At 40.3% G+C, this 25,585-nt stretch overlaps 1 protein-coding gene and 1 long non-coding RNA gene across 5 annotated transcripts in view; one reads left to right on the forward strand and one right to left on the reverse strand.

Annotated features, from left to right (window-relative positions):
* LOC134212680 (ELAV-like protein 4) overlaps positions 1–25,585 on the reverse strand; it is a 72,643-nt gene that overhangs the window by 29,134 nt on the left and 17,924 nt on the right. The gene's annotated exons all lie outside the window — the stretch shown is intronic.
* Positions 10,667–11,476, forward strand: LOC134216830 (uncharacterized). Of its 2 annotated transcripts, none has more exons than XR_009980841.1 (3): positions 10,667–10,730; positions 10,791–11,006; positions 11,168–11,476. It is a non-coding gene; the product is annotated as an uncharacterized LOC134216830 (long non-coding RNA). The 2 variants fall into 2 exon arrangements; XR_009980842.1 differs by having other exon boundaries at positions 10,687–10,730; positions 10,811–11,006.

The following is a 25,585-nucleotide window of genomic DNA, read 5'->3' on the forward strand; positions in this document are numbered from 1 at the left end:
CATATTTCTGAGAACATAAGATCAAATGTCTAGTAATATTGTTTTCATTCTATGAGTTTCAGTTAGAATTGCAAAGCTCTACTCTGAATCCCATACTTATAAAATAGTTCTTGAATAAACAAAAATGTTACATCCACTCAGAATTTTAAATGCTCTTTTACTGTTCGTTGACATTACATTATGAACTGCGATGTTTCAAAGCCAAGTCCCATGCCCAGGGATGTCAACAAATAAGCCTTCTCCGTGGTGTTGCATCAGAAGATTAAAAGTTTTTAAACATCAAACATCTCAACTTCCACCCTTTTACTGGGGATGTCTTAAATTCACTTTCTGTTCGTGTTCTGTTCTGTTGTGAAATCGAAACAATTTGAAGTTAACTCATTTAAGAATGAAAATTATTAGTGTTAGTAAAGTTAAAAATTGCTTTGTCGAAGTTTGTTAATTCTCGTATGTAAAATCGATGGAAGCCAAAAATTATTTTTTTGAAAATTTTATCGATTGAATGAATTGGTTCGATAGAAGTCAAGCAAAAGTCAATTACTCACTTATACATGCCTTCAGATAGATTTAAAAAAAGCCAGGGGGTACCTGAAGCCATGCAAAGGTCTGAAGGGGTACCACGGAAGAAAAAGGTTGAGAACCGCTGCTCTAGTGTTATTTTACCAGATGCAGCCAGATGTAGCATCAGGACTTGCACAAAAAACATGATGTTTCAGAGCAGACGTGACCTCCAACATACTCCAGACATTAAAATTCATAGTGTTCAGATCTGGCGAACTCGCTGGCCGTTCTAAGCTCAAAATGAAACCTGAAAACCCCTAAGTTGGATTTTCTTCACTTTCTGAATCGGCGTCCAATCCTGTCGTAAGATCCAACCCCTGGAATTAAAATATGTAACGACGTGCCCACGGTGCGACGACGATTTGTAGAACTAATTCTCAATATGTATTTTGTATTATATTATTTTTACTCACTTATGTAGCAGTTCAATTGCCAGACCCTGTAAAAATGACTAGCCCAAATCGGGTCTCGTCTAGGAATCAGTCACCTTCAGCATGATCTGTTTTGTAGCAATGCATAATTTTGCTGAGCTATGGAAAGCCTGGATGAACATCGCAGTGTTATATTCTCTGTTACTTACTTTCAACCACAAGATTCTCAATTCACGCAAGTTTTAACAAAAACTTTTATCATATTTCTGAGAAAAAGATTTTTTTTTCTGAAACTTACACCATTGACCTTTTCATTTATGGAATTTGGATTACAATTGCAAAGATTCACTCAGGATCTAATATTTGAAGAATAATTTCTTCAACTGAGAAAAAGTTCTGAATTTCAAACTCGAATCAAACCTACCATTCTTTACCATGGTCTTGAATCAGAAGACTAAAAGCAAATATTGTATACATAAATATCTTTGCTAAAGGTGTCAAGAACTATTTTACTTTTCGAAATGTTCAAACGATTTTTTTTTATCTATTCTTCGAAAGTGTCTTAAATTCCACTCTATATTCGTACACTTTCGTTTTAGGTATAATTATATTGGAGTTAACTCACTTTAATATGAATATTATAAGCTATTAAATAATTATAGACTCATTTTTTTTTATTTCTTGCTTTATTTGTTAAGCACCTGTGTTACTTAACCACTACTGTGCCGAGATCTACTGTGATATTCTGCGATGCTAAGTCATTAGGCCGAAGGCCATTAGGCCCAATTGTCATTAGGCCGAATGGTCATTAGGCCGCATGGTCATTAGGCCGAATGAGAACTGGGGAGTGAGAAGTGAGTAGTTCGAAGTGAGGAAGAAGTAGAACAGAAGAAGCAAAAAGGAAAAAAGAGGAAGTAGTAAGAAGGAAGAAGCAAGAAGAGAGAAGGAAGAAGGAAGAAGAAAGAAGAAGGAAGAAAACGGAAGAAAGAATGAAGAAGGAAGAAGAAAGAAGATAGAAGGAAGAGAGAAGAAGAAGAAAGAATGAAAAAGGAAGAAGGAAGAACGAAAAGGGAAGAAGGAAAAATGGAGAAGTAAGAAGGGAAAAGGCAGAAGGAAGAAGGAAGAAGGAACAAGGAAGAAGGAAGAAGGAAGAAGAAAGAAGAAAGAAAGAAGAAGGAAGAAGAAAGAAGGAAGAAGAAAGAAGGAAGAAGAAAGAAACAAGAAAGAAGTAATAATGATGAAGGAAGAAAGAAGAGGGAAAAAAGAAGAAGGAGAAAAGAAGAAGGAAGAAGATAGAAAGAAGAAAACGGAAGAAAGAAGATGGAAGAAGAATGAAAGAAGAAAGAAAAAGGAAGAAGGAAGAAGGAAAAAAGAAGAAGGAAGAAGGAAAAGGAAGGAGGAACAAATAAAAAGGATGAAGGAAGTAAGAAGAAGGAAGTAGGAAGAAGGAAAAGGAAAAAAAGGAAGAAGAAAAAAGAAAGAAGGAAGAAAGAAGAAAGATGAGGGAAGAAGAAAGAAAAAAGGAGGAAAAAAATGAAGGAAGAACGAAGAGGAAAGAAGGAAGAAGGGAAAAGGAAGAAGGAAGAAAAAAGAAGGGAGAAGGCTGAGGGAGGAGCAAGAAAGAAAAAAGTAGAAAGAAAAAGGAAGGGGGAAGGAATAAAGAAGAAGGAAGACCTAAGGAAAAAGGAAGAAGGAAGAAGGTGGAAAGAAGAAGGCTGAGAGAAGAAGGAAGAAAGAAGAAGGAAAGAAAAAAGAAGGAAGAAAGAAGAAGAATGAAGCAAAGAGAAAGAAGGTAGAAGGAATGAAGAATAAGAAATAAAGAAAAAGGAAGAATGTAGAAGGGAGAAAAAGTGAAGAAGGAAAGATTAAGAAGTAAAAAAGAAAAAGAAAAATGGAATAATTGAGAAGGAAGAAAAGAAAAGAAATGAAAAAAACGAAAGAAAGAAGCAACAAAAAAAGCAACAAGCAAGAAAAAGAAAGCAGGATAAAAGAAGAAGGAAGAGAGAAGTAGGGAGCAGGAAGAAAGAAGATGGAAAAAGAAGATAAGTGATGGGATTCGGCTTTACAGTCTCAAAATTGTTCAAACAATAATGTTTTAACTGCCCGACGTTTCGGCTGTGTTTGGCAGCCTTCTTCTGGGGGAAATTAGTTTTACTGTTTTCGTTGTTTTGTTACACTGTAATCTTGTGTCGTGTTGTCATTCATGTTTTATATTTTAATTAACGTGGATTTTATCAAAAAATATTGTTTAATTTGTTCGCACTATCAATCACGGACCCTGTTTTAAAACACTTTTATATGGACGAAAATTTCACACGAATATCGTACGCAACGATTGTATTGCTGCTTTTTCTCAGAAATGTACCCATTACTATTTCAGAGATGACAATTATGAATGCAGACAATATTTCTACAGATGTTCTAGGTTCTCCAAACCATTCTGGATTTCAAAGCCTTGTTCTACCAGGTCAATTACGTTTGGTACGAAACTAATAGCAACCCATGGTGTCCATACAGGTTCTTAGAGGCTATGTGCATGATTTATGATTTGGATATGTCCAAACCGGATATTCTAAGTTCTTCAAATCATTCTGGAGTTCAAACCAATTGGTCCAGCAAATCAACTGAGCTCATTACAATTCCAATAGCAACCCATCGTGTCCATACAGGCCCTTAAAGCCATGCGCATGATCTACGATCTAAATATATCCATAAAACCGGATGATCCAAGTTCGCCAAATCATTCTGGAGTTTGAACCAATTGATCGACCATGTCTACTTGGGTCAATACAAAGTTAATATCAACCTATGGGATCCATACAGGCCCTTAGAGCCCATGCATATAATTAACGATTTGGATATGAAAACAATTAATTGCATATTAGTCGACAACTCGGCCGTACGAAAACCATTTTTTGTTAAATATCTTGCCCAAGTAGCACAGTTCAGATCGATTTGGTTGTAGCAACTCCACTATGACTGGATTTGGTCGCATATGAGTCACAGTGACTGATATGTAACAAGTGTGCTACTCGGGTAGCTGTGCATATGCACAGCACATGTTTCGAAATGGAAAAATTGATATGAAATTTGCGAAAAAGAATCCACGTGTCTTGGATGGTCTCGAACCCTCATCACACCTATAAGGGTTATCACGCCTATCTAGAGAGTAATAGGTTGAGGGTTCGAGTCTCTCCAAGACACGTGGCTTCTTTTTCGTAAATTTCATATCAATTTGTCCATTTCGAAATATGTGCTGTGCATATGCGGTTTGGATATGTCCAAACCGGATGTTTTAAGTTCTCCAAATCTTTCTGGAGTTCAGACGATTTGGTCTACGAAGACAACTGGGCTCGCTACAATGCCAATAGCAACCCATGGTGTCCATACAGGCCCTTGGAGGTCATGCACATGATTTACGATTTAGATATTTTTTTTTTGTCTTTATTATCGAGACTTTCAGCCCGAGGCTGGCTCGTCTCGAATTTAGATATGTTCAAACCGAATGTTCTAAGTTCTCCAAATCTTCGAGTTCGAGTCACATCGAAGGAAAGTAGTTACCTCCAATACATTTTTCAAATCAAAATCTTTCACATAATGTACATATTCACATCTGAGTTTTCAGAACACTGTAAATAAATGTCCAAGTCGGGTGGTCTAAAACCCGGAATTAATTATTAATTTTGTTGAAAATTTTGGAATTTTTATTGCTATTTTTTTCAATGGAAAATTTCGAATTCTTCATGTAAATTCTTATTTTATAATTGCAATTTTTACTTTTGTTTACTATATTTTTGTTTTGTAAAAAAAAATTATTGCTCAAGGGAAAATTTTCCAATTTTAAGGGTATGTTTTTATTTGAGTCAAAGATCTTCAACTTGGCTTGGTTTTTAATGTTCTTGGTGAAAGCATGCTCCAGCAATGCTTGTTGATTGAAAGAATACAAGCTCAATGACCTGTCTTCATTGATCGGACGAAACCCAAAAATTGATCGGACAGCAGAAGAATGAAATAGATTTGGAGGCCCACCGAATGTTTTTGTTGGATCGTGATCATAATCAGCTGGAAAGTTTTCTGAACATTTGCTCCGGATTCGGGTGCTTCATGTACTTACTCATTTTTTGACAGGAGACAATATTGCTGGAGACGAAAATACGTCCACTGACCCCCACCCCTTCCCGTTAAAACTTCCATTTATACTGGCCAAAAATCAACATTGCTTCCCTTGAGTACTAAGATAGTAAGGTTTTATCACATTCAATTGTTGTAATATCACTCTCCATAAGAAATACAGACCCACAGTGCAGTACCACAAGTATAGGACTGAACTCCGAAAATACCGCAATAATAGGAAACTGCGTCCTATTATTGCGGTAATAAAGTGGAACAACACAAATTTACTACAATTCACGTAATATTACTGAAACTGGAATTGACTGCGAAAAAAATATATTTAGTCCAACTTAAAGATTATCGAAGCCAAACTTGTTTTGACACGGTATTCAACCCCTCCATAATAAGTCTTTTTACAAACTTAAAATTCGAAATTTTACGATTGCCGAGATCCAACAGCAGGGATCTCGGCAATAATTTCGACGAATCTCGGTAAAGAGAGATCTCGGTAAAAAGTCAACTTTGCCGAATTTCGGTAAAATTATGACGACATTTCGGTTAACAAATTACCGAATTTCGTTAAAAGAAATTACCGAGATCTCAGCTGTTGGAATCTTGGCGAAAATTTTACAGTAAATCAAAAAATATTTTCCCAGCTTTCGCTATTCGTCTAAACACTTCTGTGCTGGAATAAATCTATTCACTTTTCCGAAACGATATTCTCATATGAAAATCATTATAATTTTCTTAGATTATTGTGCAGAACAATTGAGATTATGGTGCAGAACAATTAATTCAATGCCTTGTAAAATAAATGGAACCAACTTACATTTTGGGGAGATTGAATTATGTCTCCAACAAATGCTACTAAACTATCATGTCAATAAAAGATTAATTAATTATAAACCAATACATACTCCAATACAACATATATGAAAAAGTATATGACCATCAAACACTCATTTCTGTCATTTTTCATGATCACATTCTGTCACTACATTGGTTGAGTAGCGACGTTCACTCTTACACCCGGCGGCAATTAAAACCAAATACAATAACCGCAGCCCCTCTAATAACCACACCCCTGACTTGGGCAGTAACAGAGCACATTTGAGTATCCCAAAAAGTACGTGAGCAGCAAATAAACACTCAATAATATGAATACGAACTACCAGTGGAGCAGTCAGCTGTCGTCTTCCTCTTGGTGTTCGGAAAAACATGCTCCCAACCAGCTGGTAGTCCAATCGACGGGATGTGAATCGACTTATTTTCCTTGAATGGGCAAACAGTTGTTGAGAAGATGCAACCAAAAAAAAGAAACTTTGCGTTGACAGATACCGTGAAATGGAAGATATTCAGTAGTTGGATAGATTGAATGTATTCTAAATTAGTTGAACAGACCCAGCGTTGCTTCAAATTACGAATCACATTCTGAGGATAGAATGTCAAATGGATGTTGAATTGACTGCACGATCAACCGGTTTTAGCGCGACCGCGTTGTAATCTATTTTTCATTTGTCCAGAGGTGAACCAGCCAAGAGCTGAAAGCCTCTTTAATAAAGAAGAAGTATTTTCCATTTTATTACAAATTATCAATTATTATATCAATGTAACTTTGTTTGTCACAACACCATCAGCAATACACGCACCGTTTGACGGTAAGTAAAATTACATGTGACCGTGTTCCTGTTTCAAGTCTCAAACTATAGAACGAGAGCATAGCAATAGCCCACTAACTACAACGTAAACAAAATTAGCTTCAGACTACACTCGTTAGGAAGACATCAAACCGAAAAAATGATGGAAATAGCTCCGTTCATAATTTGAACCGTTGCAGATCGCAGCTAATTTTAGAAATTCATCCACAGAATGGATATAGCCATTGAGAGCAAACGAAAATGGAGTGTGGGAAGCTGTGATTGCAGCAAGTGTGAAGTTTTTACTCCTATTCTGAATGAACGGTTTTTATTGATTTTAAATCACGCTATGAATTCCTAATTTTGCTTTTCAAAATTCATTGGATTACCTAAATCTAGTAGCATAGGACAATTTTAATTGAAATGTGTTATTTTTAATGCATAATGTCATGATTTTTCCAACCCCAATTCCACCACGAAAAGCTGTTTGAAGATAAGAACGCAATCAATGTTATCGATTTTCCGGATGGTTATCTCATATCACAATATTTGCCATCCTACGCCCTAGGTGTTTGGATCTAAATAGACGCGCAACAGGCCCAGCAAAGATAAAACGACAGTTAGCCGACAATTATGTAGCACATGCTAACACCAAACAATATGACTTCGATGAAGGCTGCGGCGGCTTCGGCTATAAATCATTGCTCCCCGACTCTCACCCATGTACCTACACGGTACGTCAGCGTGTCCTGAATCGGCGGCAGCCGGCAGTGGAAAGAGGAAGCATTGAACATATTCATATCATGTTGCCGTTATCCAACCTCGTTGCTGTATCGTCTTGTTTGTTTTTGCCGCCGCTGTTAGCCCCTGCTACAATACCCAAGTGTAATGTCGTCGTTGTTGTCGTTCAAAAGTCACTTATGACGGCCCATTTTCCTATTGTAACTACATGCATTGCAATATGTGCGTACTGGTGGGGTACAGGTGTGTTTAATCCGCTCGCTTCAGGAAGTCACATGTACACAGTGAACTGCGCGCGTTACGTAAATGAGGGGAAGTCTTCTTGTAGCTTTTTTTTTATCGGATATCGATTTACCCGTATCGGTGGGACCATTATGATGCTAATGTGAAAAGTAGACAGATGAAGCCGGATAAATTGTACTTATACTTATTACGACAAATAGAAGCCGACTCTGGAATATTGGGGCCAGAACTAGGTTTAACAAATGCCATCATCTTTGGGTTTCCCATTGTTTGATTGAAATGGGTTTCCGAGAATATTTTTTTTTAAATAGGTAGGCAAAAATGGATTATTTTCATTTAACAGACTCAGAAATGTGAGGTCTTTGCTTTGCAAGACATTGATGCCTTTTATGAAAAGTAATGTTTCCATTGGAACAATTTTAGAACAATGAACAAATTTAGCCAAAATTGCTTCGTATTTATGACCTTCGGATGAGCTGAAAAAAAAGCATTCCACTGACATGGAAAACAGCTTTCGTAGTTCCCATTCAAAAATCCAATAATTTGAAGCAAGTGTCCTATTGTGGTGTGGTGGTGTAAAGTGTTCAAAAAGTTTATGCTCAACGTTCTAAACAACACACCTTCCTGCTTCTTCAATATATTTTTTGCGGTATCTCACTTTTAGGAAATTCTCAAATTCTCAAACCTCATACACGATTCCCCTGACAATTATTCATGATTCGGTTTGCGATTTGCATCATTACATGGTATTGTGTAAGCTTATTAGTCGAATTCATTGAAATAACTTTCTTCGCCAAAAAAAATTAATCTATACGTAAACTTAAAAGTGAAATCATTTTATATATTACTAGAGTATTTTAACTGATTATTTCTTTGATGTTCGTAGAATATGTTCGATCTATTATTTTTAGTATTTAACCACTTATGGAAAGCGTTTTAATACCTTAGATATTGAATACATCAGCCAAATATTTTAGAGCTATTTTCTCCCACTCGAGTACGAAGGCTTTGTGAAAATAAACATACAGTCGGCAACCAGAGTTCATCGAAATTCTGCAAAAGCGCAAAACTGACTGGTCTTGGATTGACGGAAAGGGAAGGAAGTTGATCTCCAAGCAACGGTTCTACCAGAACACTGACTTCCACCCCTCCAGTCACACCACCAACAAGTTTTTCGGCCGCCAGCCATTTGCATTCAGCAACCACCGGTTTACTGTCCGACATTCTGGCAACGTGCCCGGTCCACTGCAGTCGTCCGATTTTCTCTCGTAACTCGTGGTTCGTCCGCCATCTGCACCCTTCTGCATTAAAACTTCAAGTTCGCCACGAGCATCGTCTAGGTCTCGTGTCCGTATTCCAATCCGTGACTAGTCCAATCCGCTTAGCTTCCCTCCTCGGTCTGACCATCTTCTCAAAGTAACGTAACACTCTGTGCGTTTCGAAGGGACTGACTGGAGAATGCCACTGAAATTCGAACTACGCACATCGATCCATCGTTGCCTTGACCAACCATATCAGTTTATCCGGAAATCCTTGTTCGTGCATTAGTTCCCATAGCTAATCTCGATCGATTGAATCATATGCGGCTTTGAAATCGATGAATAGATGATGCGTGAGCGCTAGGGTGCCAATGAAAAGTCCCTATGGAAAACTTCAGCTCAACCGGACTTCGTTAAGTGTTTGACCATAGCGGTCAAAGTTTAACTTTTCTGAAACACGACAATTTCCCAAGGAGGGGGGGATGCATGAATCGTCGAGATGTGGTGTTATCTCTTAAACAAGTCCTAAAGTCTTAAAAAGTCAATTATCTTCAATCAATTTATTTTTCGAAATAACACCAGATCTCAACGTTTCATGCATTTCTAAGATATTTGGCATCAAAAATAAAAAAATCAATTTCGAATTTTTTCTTGGGAAATTTTTGTGTTTCAAAAACGTAAAACTCGGACCGCTTTGGACAAACCCTTAACGAAGTCTGATTGAGCTTAAATTTTGCATGCGGACTTTTTTGAGGAGATTTTCCCATTCATTCCATTATTCTATAGTGGGCACGTTGTATTCGAGGCATTTCTGCAATACCTGACGTATGGCGAACTTTTGGTCTGTGGTAGAGCGTACGCCCAATCCCGCCTGGTACTGCCCCACGATAGTCGACGGCATAAAATTTGGGAGAGTATCTCCTAGGAAGCGTTCATCATTGCTTAGGTAGTTGCCACAATCCCTCTTATCGCCTTTTTGTAGATGGGACACACTGTATTTTCCATCCACTCCTGCGGCAGAACCTCCTCCTCACAAATTTAGGTAATTAGCCTATGCAGCGCTCTAGCCAGTGCATCACCACCGTTTTTAATTAACTCTCCTGGTCAACCCTCTGGATTTCCTGGAGTTCCAGAGCTGGGAAACGCAAGTCTTGAGCGCGTGCTCCCAGATGCCTTCATCTCCTGCCACATCGCCATTCAAGTGCGGCTCATAATGCTGCCGCCAACTTTGGATCACCTCACGCTCGTCCGTAAGAAGATTTCCGTTAAAGGCTCCCCCAGACCTAAGCGATTTCATCGCCGCGACGGTGACAACTAGTCGCCCCGATTCTATCGTTGGGTCGCTGCAGGCAATGTTCCATTTACCCTTCCATAGCAACGGCGACAGAATCGCAGTCGTCAAGCGATAGAATCCCGTCGCAATAGTCTCGTCGCGTGTGTTTGGGGGAACCTTTATGTTCTTATACATGCCAGGCTGCGATACGCCGTCATATCAGTCGTTTCTCTGATCTGGGGATACCGTGCCAAGTGCAGCGGTTACGGTGGTACCAATAGCGAATATCAAATATCTATCCAGCCATCTCCAAGATGAACCTGCGCAAACCTCCTGCCTCTTGCTTTCAGCCAAACCCCACCACATCCTAAAGCTTAGTATGCAGTTCTCAAGGAAAATGCTCAAGGAAAACTTGGTCTAATTACCAAAGTAATTTTGACCTTATAAACAGAAACCTTACAGAAAGTAGGCGAAAAATAAATCATTTTCTGTCCTCTGTCGTAAGTCAATTTGGCAAAATGTCATCAAGCTGGTAAGTGGCTGTAAATAATTGTAAATTCAAAAAAAAAATATATTATACTTTTTTTAACAGAATTTTCAACACTTTCACAGTATTGTGGTTGCTGGAAATCAAGCGGAAAAAGAAGAATGCGAAATTCCGTGCCGATAGGATTCTCAAAGGGACATATTTGCTTCTGAGTGCGTTGGCTTTTTTTTCTGAAAGTCCTGTCCTTATAATCTAGGCGACTCTAACAAGAAACCATCATTTCCCCTCAAATTCATCCAGAGATTTCTCCTGATATTCCCGGTAAACTCTCTAGCATTTCCGTCGAAATTCCCTGCAAGACTTGACTCTCAGGGGTAGACAACAGCTGAGTAATTGTAGTACGAGAATGATTGGATAATTATTTAAGAAGCTCTAATAGATCGCTCCCTTGTGAATAGCTACTAATATTTTTTTATTTGTAGTTTGAAGATTTGGCCGAAGATCTGCAACAAACCGAACATCTCAATCACCATACTAGTAACATGAGTGTACTAGGAAAGAAAGGGTTTACCTTCCTGTGTTGCGTTGGTCGCCGGCGTTGCATGCGCATATTATTGATCCCGAAAACCCCGTAGCATTTCAAAAACTGTTCATCACAGAAAGACGCGGTATTTTAATAATCCATTGTAAACAACGAAGGATCCATTGTTGAATCTCCAAGTTATGAATGTTGCTTGACCAAAAGTTGATTCTTAAAAAGATGATTTTCTATAATAATTTTCAAATGCAAACAATACAATGAATATCCATTCTGATGGCACAATGTTTTAGTCGACAGACCAGTTGTACAGATAAAGTAATCGACTATGTGCAATATCACCGTTTTTCAAAAGATTGAAATTATTCAGTAGTTAGTACGTTTTTTAACCTTGAGATGATTTTTAAAGACTCTTCAAAGTACTCTTCGAAAAGCTTAGATCTCTCGTGTCGACGGAAAGCATCAAAGGCATCAGATATCTCAGAATACATTTAATGTTCCTCGAGAGGTGAAAGAAACATGATCTGGCTCTGATAGTCTCTTTTAATTGTAGTGACAAGTGGCATGTGGACACCACTATAAGAATCTTCGTTTACCTCCCACAGACAATCTAGTAGTAGTGAACTACAAAAATTCATCAATGTGGCTCTCTGGAGCTATTCGAGTTACTTCATCAGTGTTCAAAATCAATTGAAATAAGCTTCCCATGGTGTGTTACGAAGTAACCCACATAAGACCCCATATAAGGCTCAATGCCCACATAGCGTCTTTTCAACGCAACGTTCACGCTGCATTAAAAGAACGCAGGTATGCACCGGGAAAAAGCGGTAACGCAGCGTCGCCGTAGTGGTCTCACATCATATTTGGAATTATTTTGACGATTCTTACAGGAAACCATCAAGAAATTTCCAGCAAATTTATCCACGAAATTCTTCTGATATTCCCGGGAATTTCTCCAGCACTACTGTCAAATTCCCTGGTTTAAATTCTTTACGGGAGAACAATACAAGTTTTTCCAGGCTGAAAAATCCTAAAAAAAGACTACATATCCCGCTAAATCAACGACATATCTTGTGCGGATTTTGTCGTCTTTTCCAGGATTTTCCGCTTGGAAAAGCTTGTGTCGTTCTATTTGCGAAAAATCCCTCCAGGAATATCTTCGGAAATTTTCCCCGGAATTCCTTCGGAAGTTCTACTCCGGAACTATCCCAGTGATTCCTACGGAGGTTTCACCAGGAATTCCTTCTAAGGTTCTCTCCGGATTTCCTCCGGAGGGTTCCTCCCGGAGCTCTTTCTGATGCCCCCCTCCCCGTTGCACCGGAAATAACGCCTGAAATTCTTCAAGTATTTCTTCGGAAAATTCCCCAAAATTCATTCGGAAATACTCTATGAGTCTTTTTACATATTCCCGGGATATGTAATTAAAAGTTTCTCTAGGCGTTCCTCCGGAAACCTCTCTATTGGATCTTCATTTAATTCGCCCAGGACTTCTTAATTGATTTTTCCAAGAATTTTCGGAAGAACTCCGATAGACCCTTCTGAAATTCCTCCAGAAAATCCTCGTGGAATCCCTGCGGAAATTGCACACTGAACGAACCCCAGGAAGTTCAGCACCGGAGATTTTGCAGATGATCCCCCAGGTAATCCTCCGGAAGTTCCATCAAATTCCTCCGAAAGTTCCCTTTAAAAATTTTCAGGACGTTTACCTCGGAATTCCTTCGGAAGTATTTCCCGGAAATTTTCCTCGAAAGTTCCCCTCTAAAATCCTTCAGAAATCCCTTCCTGAATTCCTTCAAGAGTTCCCCCCGGAATATCTAGACGGAATTCTTCCGGAAGATCCCCCGGAATTCATCCAAAAATTCCATCAGCAAGTCATTCAGAATTTCCCAGGTGTTCCTTTACAAGCTCTCAAGAAATCCCTTTATAAACTTATCCACGAATTCCCCAGGAATCTCCCTATTAGACATTTATCAAGTTCTCCCAGGAATTCTTCACAGAATTTTCCAAAAATTTCCGAAAGAACTCCTCAGAAGACTCCTTGAGAAATTCTTCCGGAAAAGCCACGTGGGGTTCCTCTTAAAGGTTCCAGCTCTGAAAGTTCCCTAGGAAGTTCCCCTAAAATCCTTCGGAAGTGCATACTTCCGAAAGTTCTCCCCGCAATTCATCCAGAATTATCCCTTAGAATTCCTCCAGACATTTCAACTGAACTTCCTTCGAAATTCCCAGGAGTTCCTTTACAAATTTCGAAAAAAAATCCTTTGGAAACCTCTCCCTGGTCTAAATTCTTTACGGGTAACAACACAAGTTTTTCCAAGCTGAAGAATCCTAAAAAACCCAAATTTATCCCCAAGTGGTGATTATGCCTTTCTCGATTCGTTATGTTGGATTCGAATTAATGTTGTAAATGCTGTGCTAATTGCCTACATCTTGGCGGTTAAAATATTTGATGCAACTCTATCACGCTGCTTATAAATTACTCAATAATTGAGTAATTTTAAAGCAATTATTATGAGAGTAATGGATTGCGTCATGGCTAAATTGATTAATGACTTAAAGTGTGCATGTAAACAGCGTATTTGTTTAAAGAAAAATAGAGATATTATTCAAATCGAATGAGTTATTAGCAAACAAAAACAATAGTGTCCAACTAGGAAAGTTTCTCCGTCTAATGAAACTAGTTGCACTCGAATCGGTCAAGTCCTTCTATATGAAACGTGTTTAACAGTAAAAAATTCCCGGGGCTACACACACACACACACACACACAGTCAGACATGTGCTCAGTTTTTCGAGCTGAGTCGATTGGTATATAACACTATGGGTCTCCGAGCCTTCTATCAAAAATTGGCTTTTGGAGTGAAATTATAGCCTTCTGGTACAACTTTGTTGTACGAGAAAGGCAAAAAGATTACATATCCCGCTAAATCAACGACATATCTTGTGCGGATTTTGTCGTCTTTTCCAGGATTTTCCGCTTGGAAAGGCTTGTGTCGTTCCACTTGCGAAAAATCCCACCAGGAATATCTTCGGAAATTTTCCCCGGAATTTCTTCGGAAGTTCTACTCCGAAACTATCCCAGTGATTCCTACGGAGGTTCCACAAGCAATTTCTTCTAAGGTTCTCTCCGGATTTCCTCCGGAGGGTTCCTCCCGGAGCTCTTTCTGATGCCCCCTCCCGTTCCACCGGAAATAACGCCTGAAATTCTTCAAGTATTTCTTCGGAAATTTCCCCAAAATTCATTCGGAAATATTGTATGAGTTTTTTTTTACAAATTCCCGGGAAATGTAATTAAAAGTTTCTCTAGGTGTTCCTCCGGAAACCTCTCTATTGGATCTTCATTTAATTCCCCCAGGAATTCTTAATTGATTTTTCCAAGAATTTCCGGAAGAACTCCGATAAGTCCTTCTGAAATTCCTCCAGAAAATCCTCGTGGAATTCCTGCGGAAATTGCACACCGAACGAACCCCAGGATGTTCAGCACCGAAGATTTTGCAGATGATCCCCCAGGTGAAGATCCTTCGGAAGTTCCTTCAGATTCCTCCGAAAGTTCCCTTCAAAAATTTTCAGGACGTTTACCTCGGAACTCCTTCGGAAGTATTTCCCGGAAATTTTCCTCGAAAGTTTTCCTCTAAAATCCTTCAGAAATCCCTCCCTGATTTCCTCCAAGAGTTCCCCCCGGAAGATCTCGACGGAACTCTTCCGGAAGATCCCCCGGAATTCATCCAAAAATTCCATCAGCAAGTCATTCAGAATTTCCCATGTGTTCCTTTACAAGCTCTCAAGAAATCCCTTTATAAACTTATCCACGAATTCCCCGGAAATCTCCCTATTAAACCTTTATCAAATTCTCTCAGGAATTCTTCACAGGATTTTCCAAAAAAATCCGAAAGAACTCCTCAGAAGACTCCTTGAGAAATTCTTCCGGAAAAGTCACGGGGGGCCCCTGGAAAGTTCCAGCTCTGAAAGTTCCCTAGGAAATTCCCCCTAAAATCCTTCGGAAGTTCCTTCCTGCATACTTCCGCAATTCATCCAGAATAACCCCTTGGAATTCCTCCGGACATTTCATCTGAACTTTCTTTCGAAACTCCCAGGAGTTCCTTTACAAATTCCGAAAAAACTCCTTTGGAAACTTCTTCAGGAATTCCCCCGGATTTTTTCCATTATTTCCTCTGTAAATTCCCTCAGATACTCCTTCGAAATTTGCCAGGCGTTCCCGAGGAACTCGCTTGAAGATTCTTCCAGGAACTTCGAAACTTCGACAGAAATTACTCGGTAAATTCTTCTGCTACTTCTCTAAGAAATTGCCTTAGAAATTCCCTCGGAAATTCGTTCAGAAATTACCTCAGGAGTTTTCTCAGGAGCTTAACCAGGAAGTTCTATGAGAATTTTCCCATGCATTCCACCAGAAATATCCACCCCTAATCTCCTAAATAGCCCTCCCATCAGAATATGGCCCAAAATTTTACCGGAGATTCTTTTCATGAGTTTTTTTTAGAAATTCCTCTTATTACTCCGAAAAGTGTACGGAAATTCCTCTTAAAATTAATCCTAAACTGTCCAGCAATTCATTTAGAAGTTCTGCCAAATAATCCGTAGGATACCGAATTTTTTTTCTTCGGTTAAAATTTTCGAAAAAGTTCCTGGATCGCAGGGTGATTTTTCGATGAAGTTCTTCCTTTCAAAAATGTGAGATCCCTTGCAGCAATTCAAGGTGAAATTCTATGTTATGGACATTTTTAAGTAAATTCCTAAAGAATTTGTGGAGGAATTTTCGACGGTATTCCTGGAGAATTTTTCGATGGAATTCTATTTTGTAGTGCATCATGAGCGTAGCCAAGGGGGGACAAATTGTGGAAAGATTGAACGGGTACTGAAATGAATTCCCTCAAACATGTGCACTTTACGATCCAATCATATACAGAAATAGGTGGTTGAAATTCAAAAGATTCCCAAAACTTATTAGGGCATCCAGGATCCATAATATATGAAAGTTCAAAACAACTCGAAACATTTCGGACTCAAAAATTCTCCTTGAAATCCTTCTAGCAGCTAGAAGCCCTAGAAGTCCCTGAGAACTTCTGAATTCCTCCGGAAAGTTATCCACAAATTCCTCTGAAAATCGTTCGAAAACCCTTCTCATGTAATTGTAATTCCTCCTTATCTAGAAACCTCCCACTAAATTTTTTTTAGGAAATTCACGAGGAAATTCCTTGAAGATTTCTTTTCTTCTCTCCAAGATTTACTTCTAGATATTTCTTCGGCTATTCTCTCTTCAGGAAGAATCCAGCATTTCCTTCAGGCATTTATGACGGAAATCCTCCGATTTAGCTCCATAATTTCACTTGTAAATCTATAAGAAATTCCTTCGGAAATTCTTCTAGGAACTTCTCCGGGCATTCCTCTCGGAACTCTTCCTTTAACTCCTAAATTTCCCGGGAATACCTCTAACCATTCAATAGCGAAATCATGTAGCATTCCAATCTGGAATTCTTTTCGCAATTACTTCAGAATATCCTTCAAGAAATCCACTAGAAATATCTTCATGAATTTCTCCAGGAATTCGTCCAAGTATTTCCCCAGAAATTCTTACAGGTATTTTTTCGGGAGTTTCTTCAGGTACTTCTCCAGGAATTCCTTCAGGAATTTCTCTGGGAGATTTTCCGTGGAATTGTACTAGAATTCCTTTCGGACTTCACTCGGAATTTACTCGGATGTCTGCCAAGAGTTCTTCCAGAAATTTCTTTGGAACAAGCCGCAGGGATTTTCTTTAGCAATTCATTTGGGAATACTTTCAGGATTTCATCTGGGAATTTCCGCATTAATTCCTCCTGGTATTTTTCTGGGAATTCCTTAAGATATTTTTTCGGAAATTCCTTTAGGAACTTCTCTAAGAATTATTTCAGGACTTCCATGTGGGAATTCCTCCGGAAGTGCTTGTGGAAGTTCCTCCGGGAGTTCTTCCAGGAGTAATACCTTCACGTAAGTAATACGGTAATACCTCCAGGAACTATACAGGGAATTCCTGGACGATATTTGGCAGGAATTTCACGGGAAATGGGATTTCGAAAGTTCTTTCAGAAATATTTTTTCTTTTCCTCTAGGGTATTCCACCGGATGTTCCTCTGAAGTTCCACCAGTAGTTCCTTCGGGAATTCATTTAGCATTTCTTTAGGCATTTATCTACAAATTCCTCCAGAAGTTCCTCGGAGAATTTCTCTGGGAGTTCTTACGGGAACTCCTCCGGGAGGTTCTTTTAAGAATTCTCCCAGGGGTTCCTCCTGCAATTCTACCGAGTAGAAATAAGCACCGTAGTAAGATAAGTACCTAGATAAATTATTATACCTACGCATAGTATAAATAGTGTAAGCTGCGATCATTTTCTTCAAGTCGAGTCAAGTACAAGACACTGAAGACGGCCTTGCTGTTGAGGTCGAAATACGTATCTGTCAGGATACAATTAAGTGGTGGAATTCAATGGGATTGTTCAAACTCGTCTTATGACAGGTTCCTTTGGGAGTTCGTTCTAGAATTCTTACGAGAGTTCCTCCAGGATTTCCTCCGGAAATTCTTCCTGTAGTTCTTCAGTAAATTCCTCCAAAAGTTCCACCGGCAGTTCCTCCGAGAATTCCTCTGATAATTTCTCCGGAAATTCCTATAGAAAATCCCCCGGGAGTTCCTCCGGAAATTACTCTGGGAGTTCCTCCGGGAGTTCCTTTTCAGAGAAACACCCGGAGAAACTCCCGGAGGAATTCCCGAAGGAACTGTCGGATTTCCTGAAAAAAGCCTGAATAATTTCCTGGAATAGCTTCTGGTGGAACTCCCAGAGGAATTTCCGGAGAAACTCCCGGATGAATTGCTGGTGGAATTCCCGGAGGAACTCTCGAAGGAATTTTCTGGAAGAATTTCTGAAGAAACTCCCGGGAGAATATTCAAAAGAACCCCGGGGAAACTACCAGAAGCATTCTCGGAAACGAGAGAATTCATCTTAAAGACAAATCTCGTCTAGCTCGTCATCATCATCAGAGGACCTCCCGGAAAATTCCCTGAGGAGCTCGCAGAGAAATTCTCTGAGGAGCTTCTGGTGGAAAATCTATATAAATTCCTGAAGAAGCCTAAATAAATTCCAATTCTGCCGAAATTCCCAGAAGAATTTTCAGAGGAACTGCCGATAGAACTACCGGAATAATTCTCGAACCAAATCCTAGAGAAATTCTTGGTGGAAATGCCGGTGGAACTCCTGGAACAATTCCAGAAGGAATTTTCGGAGAAATCTTGAAGTTTTCACCGGAATTCTTTCAGGATTTCATTGCGAATGAATCTAAGAACTCCTCCGAAAATTCCATTGTTGATTTCATTTTCGGTATAATTTCTCCAGGTGGAATTCCTGGAGAAATTCTTTGAAATTTTCACAAGAAATTATTTGAAACAATTCACGGAAAATTTTATGGAATTTACACAAGAAATTCGAAAATTTTTCGTGAAATTCTTAGGAATGTTTACTGGCAATTCTGCGAAATTTCCACGGAATATTCTTATTCTTAAAAATTATGGGAAACAGCACGAAATTATTTGAATTATTGCAGGGAATTCTGCAGAACTTATAAAGAAGTTCGTGAAGATTTTCTTGGAGTAAATAATGGTGGAATTTTTGGATCAATTCCCGGCAAAATTTATGGTGGAATTCCTGAAGACACTGCCGAAGAAGTTGCTGGAGGCATTCCTAAAGAATCCTGATAGAATTTCCGGAGGAATTCCTGGAGGAACTTCCGGAGAAATTCGTGGAGGAACTTCCGGAGGAATTCCTGGAGGAACTTCCGGAGGAATTCCTGGAGGAACTTCCGGAGGAACTTCCGGAGGAACTTCCGGAGGAATTCCTGGAGGAACTTCTGGAGGAATTCCTGGAGGAACTTCTGGAGGAATTCCTGGAGGAACTTCTGGAGGAATTCCTGGAGGAACTTCCGGAGGAATTCCTGGAGGAACTTCCGGAGGAATTCCTGGAGGAACTTCCGGAGGAATTCCTGGAGGAACTTCCGGAGGAATTCCTGGAGGAACTTCCGGAGGAATTCCTAGAGGAACTTCCGGAGGAATTCCTGGAGGAACTTCCGGAGGAATTCCTGGAGGAACTTCCGGAGGAATTCCTGGAGAAACTTCCGGAGGAATTCCTGGAGGAACTTCCGGAGGAATTCCTGGAGGAACTTCCGGAGGAATTCCTGGAGGAACTTCCGGAGGAATTCCTGGAGGAACTTCCGGAGGAATTCCTGGAGGAACTTCCGGAGGAATTCCTGGAGGAACTTCCGGAGGAATTCCTGGAGGAACTTCCGGAGGAATTCCTGGAGGAACTTCCGGAGGAATTCCTGGAGGAACTTCCGGAGGAATTCCTGAAGAAACTTCCGGAGGAATTCCTGGAGGAACTTCCGAAGGAATTCCTGGAGGAACTTCCGAAGGAATTCCTGGACGAACTTCCGAAGGAATTCCTGGAGGAACTTCCGAAGGAATTCCTGGAGGAACTTCCGAAGGAATTCCTGGAGGAACTTCCGAAGGAATTCCTGGAGGACCTTCCGAAGGAATTCTTGGAGGAACTTCCGGAGGAATTCCTGGAGAAACTTCCGGAGGAATTCCTGGAGAAACTTCCGGAGGAATTCCTGGAGAAACTTCCGGAGGAATTCCTGGAGGAACTTCCGAAGGAATTCCTGGAGGAACTTCCGAAGGAATTCCTGGAGGAACTTCCGAAGGAATTCCTGGAGGAACTTCCGAAGGAATTCCTGGAGGAACTTCCGAAGGAATTCCTGGAGGAACTTCCGAAGGAATTCCTGGAGGAACTTCCGAAGGAATTCCTAGACGAACTTCCGAAGGAATTCCTAGACGAACTTCCGAAGGAATTCCTGGACGAACTTCCGAAGGAATTCCTGGACGAACTTCCGGAGGAATTCCTGGAGGATCTTCCGAAGGAATTCCTGGAGGAACTTCCGAAGGAATTCCTGGAGAAACTTCCGGAGGAATTCCTGGAGAAACTTCCGGAGGAATTCCTGGAGAAACTTCCGGAGGAATTCCTGGAGAAACTTCCGGAGGAATTCCTGGAGGAACTTCCGGAGGAATTCCTGGAGGAACTTCCGGAGGAATTCCTGGAGGAACTTCCGAAGGAATTCCTGGAGGAACTTCCGAAGGAATTCCTGGAGGAACTTCCGAAGGAATTCCTGGAGGAACTTCCGAAGGAATTCCTGGAGGAACTTCCGAAGGAATTCCTGGAGGAACTTCCGAAGGAATTCCTGGAGGAACTTCCGAAGGAATTCCTGGAGGAACTTCCGAAGGAATTCCTGGAGGAACTTCCGAAGGAATTCCTGGAGGCAACTTCGAAGGAATCCCTGGAGGGACTTCCGAAGGAATCCCTGGAGGACTTCGAAGGAATCCCTGGAGGGACTTCGAAGGAATCCTGGAGGGACTTCGAAGGAATTCCTGGAGGAACTTCCGAAGGAATTCCTGGAGGAACTTCCGAAGGAATTCCTGGAGGAACTTCCGAAGGAATTCCTGGAGGAACTTCCGAAGGAATTCCTGGAGGAACTTCCGAAGGAATTCCTGGAGGAACTTCCGAAGGAATTCCTGGAGGAACTTCCGAAGGAATTCCTGGAGGAACTTCCGAAGGAATTCCTGGAGGAACTTCCGAAGGAATTCCTGGAGGAACTTCCGAAGGAATTCCTGGAGGAACTTCCGAAGGAATTCCTGGAGGAACTTCCGAAGGAATTCCTGGAGGAACTTCCGAAGGAATTCCTGGAGGAACTTCCGAAGGAATTCCTGGAGGAACTTCCGAAGGAATTCCTGGAGGAACTTCCGAAGGAATTCCTGGAGGAACTTCCGGAGGAATTCCTGGAGGAACTTCCGGAGGAACTTCCGGAGGAATTCCTGGAGGAACTTCCGGAGGAACTTCCGGAGGAATTCCTGGAGAAACTTACGGAGGAATTCCTGGAGGAACTTACGGATGAATTCCTGGAGGAACTTACGGTGGAATTCCTGGAGGAACTTACGGAGGAATTCTTGGAGGAGCTTCTGGAGGAACTTCCGAAAGAATTCCCGGAGGAAAATTCTTCTTCTTGTTGAACTTCCGACAAACTGATCCATACTTCAGAATAGTTTGGAAAAATTAGAGCAATTAGAGTGTGCTTCCAGGATTTGTATGGATATAATTGAATGCTATCAGATTTGCATCGAGCGCAGTTAAACTGGTAGACCTATTGATCCACACTCCAGAACAAATTGGAGATCCTAGACTATCTGTTATGCGTATATCTAAGTTGCAAATTATACGCTTGGACTCTGCGGACTTGTATGGACTTGACCTTTTGATTTGAGGTAGTTTTCGAGCGCAGTTGACCTGGTTGACCAATTGATCTAAATTCCTGAACAGTTTGGAAAACTTAGAACATCTGGTTGGGATATAACTGAATCGCTTATCATACGCGTGGTCTCTACGGACTAGTATGGACATGACTGGTCAATAGCAGATGGCTATCGAGCGCAGTAAACCTGGTAGACTAATTGACCCTATCTTCAGAACAGTTTGGATAGTCAAGAACATCTGGTGTGTTTTATCTGAGTTGCAAATCATATGCGTGGGCTCTAAGGACTTGTATCGGCTTGACTGGTTGATTTCAGATAGCTCTCGAGCGCATTTGAACTGGTAGACGCATTAACCCAAACTCCAGAACAGTGTGGAGAACCTAGAATATCTGGTGGGATATAACTGAGTTGCAAATCATACGCGTGGGCTCTATGGACTTATATGAACATGGCTGACTGTTTTCAGATAGCTATCGAGCGCAGTTAACCTGGTAGACCAATTGATCCAAACTCCAGGACAGTTTGGAGAACCTAGAATATCTGGTTTGGGCAAAACTGAGTGGAATATCGTACATATGGCCTTTACGAACTGGCATGGCCAAGACGGGTTTCCATTGGCATGGTTTTCCGTAGTTTTCTTCGGCAAAATTTGCATTTCATCTTTCAGCAGTCATAGAGGTTATTTTGGAGCCGCTAGGGATGTCCAGAAGAAACATATTCAATACCAAATTTTCAAAACGACTTATCTGCTTTTGTAATCAGAAATTTGAACGTCGATTAAACAAATCTGAGAGCACTCCCACGTAAACCACCACCATTAATGCGTAGGGGAAGAGTTCTGATATTTGTTGATGGTATTGGTTTGGTATTGTTTGAAAGCATTTGAACCGTTTGTTTGAGAAACTGCATATGTAACATTTTTGGCCAAAATGAGATTTTTATATATTCTGAATCTTCTTCCAAAAATACGTATTCTGGCAAAAAATACGAAAAAAAAATTTTTGTTCAGGAATGTATGAAATTTTTTTCGTTTGTTTGAGAAACTACATAAGTCCACGCACTTTGAAGAGCAATTATGGAGTACTGTTTACAGTTTTTGCACTGGAAGTGCCTCAGGGTGTTGAGTTTTGCCAAAAACTAATGATCTGTATCGAAGAAATCGAAAGGTTCGGTGCCAATTTGTCCAAAAACAGTTTTTTGTTGTTTTCTCGAAATTGTGTAAAATGGACTTATGCAGTTTCTCAAACAAATGATTCATTTGATTTTGAAACCTCATGCATTTATTTTATAAAGGAGTGTTTAATTGGAATGGAAAATAATCGATAATTAAAGCTTATTTTAAAAGTGGTCCCTGGACTGCCATACACAATCTATCCCTACATCATGTCCTGGTTGATCGGGTAACCAACGCTTGTGGGAAATTTGGTCGTATTCTAACCGGAAAGGGAGGGTTACTTCCCTTTGGAGGTACGAATTCGATCGTCAAATCTAGCGTCTAGCCTCTTGTTAATTACGGATGAACCTCATCCGAGTTCTACATTGACGAGCTCTTAACAAAACTGTGAACTATGGTCATTTGGAAATTCAGTAGTTGTGTAGACAGGCAACGGCAACAGTCGGCAACGACCACAGCGACGATATGGGTTAATATGAGTCAGTTGGAAGCTGGACAGACGGAGATAACAATTTCTCTACTTCTTCGAGACACATGCACAATTTCCGATATGCTAATCCAATCCGATATCCAACGGTCAGGTTTGCCAAGAGAAAGACCGGCTATTGGAAACTTCATCGTGAACACTAGCTGCTGGCAAACAAGAACGGCCTGCAACTAAATAATCGATTCCTCTCTTCCAAGAACATTCGCAGCCGTATCGTACATTGTCTTCTGAATCGCTACACCTGCGAGATCGCCACTGCCGGGAAAACAGTAGACCTGTAATAAATAGCAAATAACAAATAGAAACAAAAACAGTGTGGAGAAAATTTGCAACACGTCACTTTACTTGCGGAATAATTTCGCAAGGAGAGATGTCAGTCTGTGTTTTCCTGACTGCACTATGCCTACTATTGCCTAATTATTCGCTTTCCTCGTCAGCTCCGTACTGGTCAAGGAATGTCAGCAGCAGAATCATTCCTTGACCTCTACTTGTCCTATCTATTTGCACAGTACTTAAGAAGTCCATACCACCCTTAAGCAGGCACCACGACTCGCAGTTGGCCTGGGGAGGGATCTTCAAACCCTTGGACATGATCCCTGTTACCCCCACTACTAAAGCTTTCAAAACATACAAATACCATGATGATTGGTACGAGCAACCATGAGTCTCCACGAACGCCTGGTTTTGGATGGTGTTTGTAAGGCGAATCAAACACTTTATAGTTTTGAAAAAATGTATCCCCCTGAACAGGGGCCCTCCTTTGTCGTGCGGTAAGACGCGTGGCTACAAAGCAAGACCATGCTGAGTGTGGCTGGGTTCGATTTCCGGTGCCGGTCTAGGTAATTTTCGGATTGGAAATCGTCTAGACGAATTTTCTACAAAAAATGGGAAATAGCTGTGGGGCCCTAAGTTATGACAGCGACTCTCCGTGGATGGGTGTGCACGCCGCGGAGGTCTGACTGGAAGAGGCAAAGTCATGGCTTGCTGCTCGCCGATTGACACGCTGTTGTGTGAATCTTTAAACACACGCTGAAGGCATTTTACTCAAACCCCACATTTCCCTTCTTCCCTCATTAAAAACGCAAAAAAAATCTTCTAGCATAGGATACAATGCTTGTTTTTCTCCTGGGCTATTTAAATGAGACGAAGGTGAACATAGGATGCATTTGAGCAACCGGTTAACTCCATTGAAAACTGCTCACCAAAATTAACTTGTCTTCAACATTTTCATTGGTTTTAATACCAGAACAATGATTCAGAGTGTGGGTCGCAAAAGATTAAACGTGGTTCATACTTTCGTTGGATGATAAGAGAACAACAAATTTACGAAGCCACTGGCCTTCTTTTGTTTGTCAAATACAACGACAAATTCTTCCAAAAACATTCCAGATATTACCCAAAATGCAATCCAAAACTAAGCGTTGTTGAACTTCATTACTAATAATATTAAGTACAACCTAATAAATATAATAAAATCCATGCTGATCAAAGTCAGATCCAATGCAAATTCAATTCAAATGTAATTCAAATCCAATCCAAATCCAAGCCAAATCCAATCCAATCCAAATCTGTACATTTAATCCAACATTTAGTTTCGCGTATAGTACACGTATATAGTCAACCATTGGCCATTAACTAGTACTGCTAGGCAATAACTTTAAACTAATCTTACGCATAATAAATTCGAACTTCTGAATAGTTTTGTAAAATCCGACAATCTCATAATTTTTTTAAAATTCCAAGATTCTGCTCCTACAGGTAATCCCGCTTTGGCTACTAAGTTAGTACATTCCAAGATAAATTTCCACATGATATATTTGGCTTTCCGAACAGTTTCGAACAGTACAGCATTGAATATTTCTCCATTTCTTTCAGATTTCGTTATATCATAGCTCAACCGGTAGTCTCACGTACGTCGCCAAGTGGCTTCATGAAATGAAATTTGTTTTAATCGAAATCAATGCTCGCAGGACTATGAAATTTTCTAGATCGTAAACCATTTTCCGTTGGTCTTCCATACACTCCTTGTAAAGGTGTTGTTGGGTGGGTTAAGGTTTTTCGGGACAACCTGGACTCCTTTCTCCGCAATATTCGTTTTTGGAGACATTCTTTTTGGTATAGTTCCGACGTCATTGTCTTATTTGTAACGAAAACTTTCGTTTTTTGCCACAGCTGCAAATGCCCTGCCAAATCATAAATTTTCGTGCAAATTTGTCGGCAAAAACAAATTTAAATTTGGCTGGAATATCCCCCCGAGCCGATGCCAAGTAAAATTTTTGACATCGTCCATCAGAAGACACCCGTCGAACTTGGTCAGCACCTGGTCGTATAGCTTCCGAGCACGGATTTTGGCCACACTATTCTGTTTTA

Source organism: Armigeres subalbatus, chromosome 2 (genome assembly GCF_024139115.2).
Source record: "Armigeres subalbatus isolate Guangzhou_Male chromosome 2, GZ_Asu_2, whole genome shotgun sequence".
Classification (NCBI taxonomy): domain Eukaryota; kingdom Metazoa; phylum Arthropoda; class Insecta; order Diptera; family Culicidae; genus Armigeres; species Armigeres subalbatus.